The following is a 7,575-nucleotide window of genomic DNA, read 5'->3' as shown; positions in this document are numbered from 1 at the left end:
TGGAATGATTTAAACTTTCACTGATTCCATATTCCCTAAAATATGGAGGGGAGAGAGAGAAAAGGAGAGGGGGAGAGGAGAGAGAGAGAGAGGAGAGAGAGAGAGAGGAAGAGAGAGGGGAGAGAAGAAGAGAGAGGAATTAATATTGAAACAGAAAGACACATGAACATAAAAAAGGAATACAAATCAAGGCAGAGAGGTTGACGAGATAGCATCTGCACCCAAGCACCACCGGTTGGTATGATATGTTTTCGTTTATGGACACTTATTGCAGAGTGGAAATGGCAGGGAACAGAATGAAGATGCAGACCCATGACCTTAGATAGTGTGCCCTAAATTCATGTCTTAATTTAGAAACGGTGATGTAAAGGGAAAATTCACGGCACAGCAAAAAAAACTAAAACAACACGATAAAAATACACATTTCATAGCCTGGGGACCTTCAGTGAGGAATAACTGTTTGTGTTAGATATTCAACTGTATCTATATGGGTAAATTAAAACACTTTTTTGCTAATGGAAAATTTAGAGAGGAAAATCTAGACTTTTCGTTTGAAATCAATATTAAGGGTTGTACATTAATCTTCGTTTCTCCTTCTCTCTTCTCTCTTCTCTCTTTTCTCTCCTCTCTCTTCTCTCTCACACACCTCTCTCCTCTCTCCTCTCTCTCTTCTAGACCGACCGCTGAACCGTCTATATTGTGAAAGGATTAATAAAACTTGTGCTCTCCATGTGACCGGAATAAATATGATTTTTTTTTTAATTCTAGGGATTTATTTATAGTCACAACGCGAGTGGGCTTATAGGTTTATATTAACCGGGAACACATATATTTACACATTTAAATTTCTAGGCGTTAGTTTGATGCTGGTGAAATTTTCAAAACAAAAAATAAAAAAGACAATCCGCGTGTGTGTGTGTGTGTGGTGTGTGTGTGTGTGTGTGTGTGTGTGGTGGGTGTGTGTGTGTGTGTGTGTGTGTGTGTGTGTGTATGTGTGAGGAGGAGAGATAGGAGAGAGAGAGAGAGAGAGAGAGAGAGAGAGAGTGTGGTGTGTTGGGGTGTGTGTGTGTGTGTGTGTGTGTGTGTGTGTGTGTGTGTGTGTGTGTGTGTGTGTGTGTGAACGCTAGTTTTTCCATGAGATGGGGCCATTTTTAAAACAAAAAGTCTCTCTATAGCCAAAGGAATAAGGATCTAGAAAGCTTCAATTAGTCCAGGCATTAACCTTTAAGAAATAGTTTATCTTGTTAATGAGTTGCAGTGTTTCTTCTTATGAAAGGGTGATATGACCGTCCATATATACCGCATAGTACCCTTCATGTTTTAACATACATGCCATGTCCACTGAAACTTATATATGGCTCATCAAGTACTTATCTATTAAGGAATCAATTTCCCTGTCTATTTTTTTCCCCCTTTTCCCATTTTCCTTGATTACCAGAAGATTCTCTTTCGGTTTTTTTTAAATTAGTACTATTTCAATTACATTATGATAATCTTAATGACACTAATACCAATAATAACACTAATGATAAAAGTATCAATAATGCTATCATTAGAAAAAGGAATCCTGAAATCAAATGACCATAATTATTATAATGATACCGTTAATAATAATAACAATAATGAGGACGTTAATTAGAATAAAAGTAATGATAATAACAATAATAATGAAACTTAGTTATAATGATAATATTATTATAAAAATGATAGAGGAATAATAATGATAATGAAAATAAATCGATAATATTGGTAAAGAAAAATTGAGAGTAATGATAATAATAATCATTATTATTAAGACAATAGAAAAAACAACAATGATAAAAGTGTTGAAAATAAGGATAATAGCAATGGTAATGATAAAATAGTAATAATAATAATTATAACGATAATAATAATAATAATGATAATAATAATGGTAATAATAATAATTATAATAATAATAATAATAATAATGATAATAACGATAATGATACTAATGGACCAATGATAATAATAACAATAATAAAATAGTGATATTAATTTTAATGATACTACTACTATACTAATAATAATAATAATAATAATATTAATAATAATAATAATAACAAGAGCAACAACAACAGCAAAAACAAACGACATCAATATTAGCAATAATAATAATAAAAGAAAATAATAATAGAAAATAATAATAATAATAATGGTAATAAGTATTTTAATTATTTTTATATTTATTATTATTATCATTACATTTTTATTATTATTATTATCTTTTATTATCATTCATTATTATTATTATTATTATTTTTTTATTATTATTATTACATTTTTATTACTATTTTATCATTATGATGAGATGATAATAATAATAATGATAATAATAATAATAATAATAATAATAATAATAATAATAATAACAATAATAACAAAAATAAAAAATAAAAAATAATAATAATAATAATAACAATAATAATAATAATAATAATAATAGTAATAGGGAAAAGAAGAAGAACAAGAACAGCAATAGTAATAAAAAAAATTTGGTGATAATAATAATCAAATAATAATAATGATAATAGTAATAATGATGACATTAATGATAATAATAATAATAATAATAATAATAATGATAATAAAAATAAATGTAATCATAATAATAATAAATTAATAAGAATAACAGTAATGATAATAAAAATTATGAAAAATAATGATAATATAGATAATAATGATAATTATAATAATAAAATAATAGTATATATATTATATAATATATAATATATATAATATATTAATATATATATATATATATTTTATATATATATATACATATATATATAACATAATAATAATAATTATAAAACATAGTAATAATCATACAAAGGGTAATAATAATAAAATTAGTATTTTTCCAAAAATAGTAGTAGTAATATTAATAAATTGATAATATTAATACTTATAATAATGATAGTAATAATATCAGTAATAATAACAATAATGATAAAGATAAGTAGATATCGCCATAATGTTAGTGATAATAATGATTATGATAAAGATGACGTCATAGGATGAATGAATATATATCTATATCTATATTTATCTATCTATCTATCTTCTATCTATCTATCTTTTATATATATATATGTGTGTGTGTGTGTGTGTGTGAGTGTGTGTGTGTGTGTGTGATGTTTATGTGTGTGTGTGTGTTATTTATTTATATATCTAACTTATATATGACGATGAAAAATTACATGTTTGCCCTTTTATTTCACCATCCTGAAAGATGCGCAAAATACTAAAACCTGTGCTATTTTAATATCAACAATACAATAAAGTATAATAAATGAAGAAAGAGAGATAGAAAAAAAAAAGAGGCGACATATATGTTGTGTTTCATAATCATGAAGTCAAAAACCAACCGCGCAGAGGCAATATAACACGGGTTTCTCTCATCATAAAAGCTGTATGACTCCCTCAGGCGCGGTAATGCAGAACACGAAATTTTATTATGCCATGGAAATAAAGTACCCCGACACGAATAAAATAAAATGCGTAAAAGTCTACGGTTCGGCACATCCTTTTCGTTTACGACGCACATATTCACCCGCAAAAGTATTCTGGTGTCGTAACATTTCCCCTGGGCTATTTTTACTGTCTGACATTGCAATGAGGTTTGTTCTGGAGATACTTCGCGAAGGTGGATGTATGGTAATAGAGGTTGAAAAGAATTTCCTGAAAGAATATTTTTGTTATATGATAACATAAGTGATAATGAGACAGAGAGTATAAAATGTCTTCTTTCTGTTCATGTTATCATGAAACTATCCCTATTACTTATATATATATATATATATATATATATATATATAATATATATATAATAATATATATATATATATATACATATATATATATATAATATATATATATATATATATTGAGAGAGAGAGAGGAGAGAGGAGAGAGAGAGGAGAGAGAGAAAAGAGAGGAAGATTTACAGACAGATACTATATCTTTATAGATATTTTACTTCATCTATCTATCAATTATTTATCTATTATTATTTTATTTTATATACACCTATATAGGTGTATAAAAAAACACTCTTCCGTGTTGATACCATGGAAGAAAAACCCACAATACAAAAACTAGATTTTTTGAAAATGAGACTACAATTTCGAAATCCACCTGGATTCCATCCTCAGGTCTGAAGAGGAAAGGGAGAAGAGGGGGAATAAAAGAGAGAGAGGAGAGGCAACGAGGTAAGACGGGGCAGGTGAGGACAAACGAACGGAAGCAGAGGGAGGGCACATCAGGTCGGAGGATAGGGCTGCCTATGCACAGGGTGGCCGGCATACGGAAGATGGCGGATATGGGAAGCAAGGAGGGCTATCAGTAGGAGAAAAGCCGCTGTTGAAATTAGGCAGCAACTTTATAAGGGAAGATTCCACCAGTCTGCGGTAGTGGACATCAGCTGAAGGAAAGACAATCCGGCCGTTGGGCCAGCCATCTGATGGCCAGTGTCCCACTGGTGGAATAGAGGGCATTGTTGTTGTACTTTGTTGAGACAGACGCTTCGTAAGACTGGCGCCTTTTTTCGCCAAAGTAGTTTTCACAGGAGGGACAAGGAAAAAGCATAGGTCCCACCTTCGAGGTAGAAGGGGGGCTGGTATGGACCAGGTTGCGACGGAGTGTTTACTGGCGAAAGATCAGCCGCAGTTGAGAGGGTGAAGAGGTCGACGGGGAGAGTAGATCTCCTCAGTGTAGGGCATGCTGAGGGCGGGCAGGTGAGGAGTCTCTTTTGGAGGAGAGTCGTGGTAGAAGGTACGCCGTGCCCTAGATAACGCGGCCTCCAGAAAAATGACCGGGGTAGCCCAGTTTGGAGAACGAGCGACGTAAGAAGGCGACCTCTCCATCCAGGTACTGGGGGTCACAGATGCGGAGGACGCGAAGGAACAGCGAGGTGGCAACACCTCTCTTAACATGGAGAGGGTGGTATGAGAAGAAGGGAGCTTGATGTCAACCTCCCATTCCACTTTGAAACGGATGGAAGGAGAGAGAGAGAGTTCAGTTGCATCAGGAAACCCGGAAAAAAGAGCAGGGTCATGAGGCCAGAGAGCAAAGACGTCGTCAACATATTCAGCCAGACCGACGGTCGAAGGGAGATGGAAGGAAGAAGCTCACACTCGAAGAATTCCATGAACAGATTTGCCAGGACTGGAGAGAGGGGAGAGCCCCTCGGCACCGGCCGAACGTCTGAGAGTAGAAGTGACCTTCAAAGGAAAAGGAATTAGACTCCACACAGAGGGCGAATCAGCTGGAGGAAAACGTCGGTGGGCAGAGGGAGACGAGGATCCTCCTCTCCCTTTCTTTCAGACCTGAGGATGGAATCCAGGTGGATTTCGAAACTGTAGTCTCATCTTTAATAAATCTAGGTTTTTGTATATATATATTCTATATATATATATAATATATTATATATATATATTAAAATATTATATATAATTATAATATATATATATATAACATATATATATATATATGTATGTATGTATATATGTATATACACACACAAACACACAAGTTATATATATATATAATATATATAATAGTATAATATATTAATATAAATAAATATACATACACTACACACCACACACACAATTATATGCTATAATATATTTTTAAATTTATATGATATATATATTAATTTTAAAATATTATATAATTTTATATATATAATATATACACATATAATATACATATAAATACATATAATATATTAAAATATATAAGATATAAAATAATATATATATATTATAAAAATATATATAAAAAACACACAAATGAGTATGTATATATTTATAATATATATAAATAATTGTAATATAATTATATAATATATATATATATAATATAATAAAAATATATGCTAAACACAAACCGCACACACACACAGACCACACACACAACCCAACAAACACCACACCCACAACACACACAACCACACACAACACACACCCCAATAACACACACCACACACACACCCACACACACACACAATTTTATATATATAATATTATATATATATATATTTTGTGGGGTGTGTGGTGTGTTTGTGTGTGGTGTTTTGTCTGTGGTGGGGGGTTTGTGGTGGTTTTTGGGTTGTCTGTGTGTGTGGGTGGGTGTGGTGGGTGGGGGTTGTTGTGGGGCCCTAATATATAAGAATATAAAAATTAATAATAAAATAAAAGAGAATTAATATATTATATTTTAAAATTAAAAATATATATATGCACACACACACACACACCACACACAAACACACACCCCACACACCACACACACACACCACACACACACAAACAAAATTTATAATTATATTAATAATATATATATAATATATAATATTATATATAAAAATTTTTTGAGTGTGTGTGTGTGTGTGTGTGTGTGGTGTTGTGTGTGTGGGGGTGTGTGGTTTTTGGGTGATGTGTTTTGTGTGGGTGGCATGTATAATTAATATTATTAATTTTATATAATATAATATATTATATAAAAATTATGTAAAGGTGGTGCGTGGTGTGTGTGTAGTGATGGTGTGTAAAATATATAATTATATATAATATAATAATAATTATATTTGTGTGTGTGGGTGTGTGTGTGGTGGGGTGTGGTGGGGTGTGTGTGTGTGTGTGTGTGTATGTAGGTATAAAAAAAATAAAAAAAATAATTTTTAAATATAATAAATATAAGATAAATAAAAAATATTATATGTATACACACACAACTTAATATATATAAATAACACACAACATACACACAAATATATATATATAAATAATATATATATATATATATATAATTATATAATATATATTTGTGTGGGGCGTGTATGTGTTGTGTGTGTGTGTGTGGTATTTTTTATCAATGCGTACACGTAAAACACACACATAACAACACAACACACACACCCAACACACACAACACACACACACACACACACCACACACAACACCATACACACATAAACACACCAACAAATATGGTGTAATATATATATAAATATTTTTAATATATAAAAATATATATTTTTTAATAATATATATATATATATATACACACAATTAAATACGCACAACACACCACACACAAAAACCAACACACACACAACCACACACACACACACACACACCACACACCCCAACACACCACAAACATATAAAAAGACACATACACACACAGACACATAGACACACACACATATAAATATATATATAGATTATAAAATATAAGATATATATAAAAAATTAAAAATATAATAAAATAATATAAATATATATATATTAATATAAAAAAAATTATATATAAGGACTTAATATAAAAATTATATAATTATATAATATAAAATATATATATATATTATATGAAAATATTAAAATTAGTTTTTATATATATAATTTTTTATATATATAATTACTATAATATATAATATAGAATATATAAATATAATTTTATATATATATATATATTTTTTTTTAAAAAATTTTTTTTATTTTTTGTATATGTGGGTTTTTTTGATTTTTTTTTTGGGGTTTTGGT

The sequence above is a fragment of the Penaeus monodon genome, chromosome 3 (genome assembly GCF_015228065.2).
Source record: "Penaeus monodon isolate SGIC_2016 chromosome 3, NSTDA_Pmon_1, whole genome shotgun sequence".
Lineage (NCBI taxonomy): Eukaryota > Metazoa > Arthropoda > Malacostraca > Decapoda > Penaeidae > Penaeus > Penaeus monodon.
The sequence above is the reverse complement of the archived record's forward strand: the minus strand, read 5'-3'. Positions refer to the sequence as shown.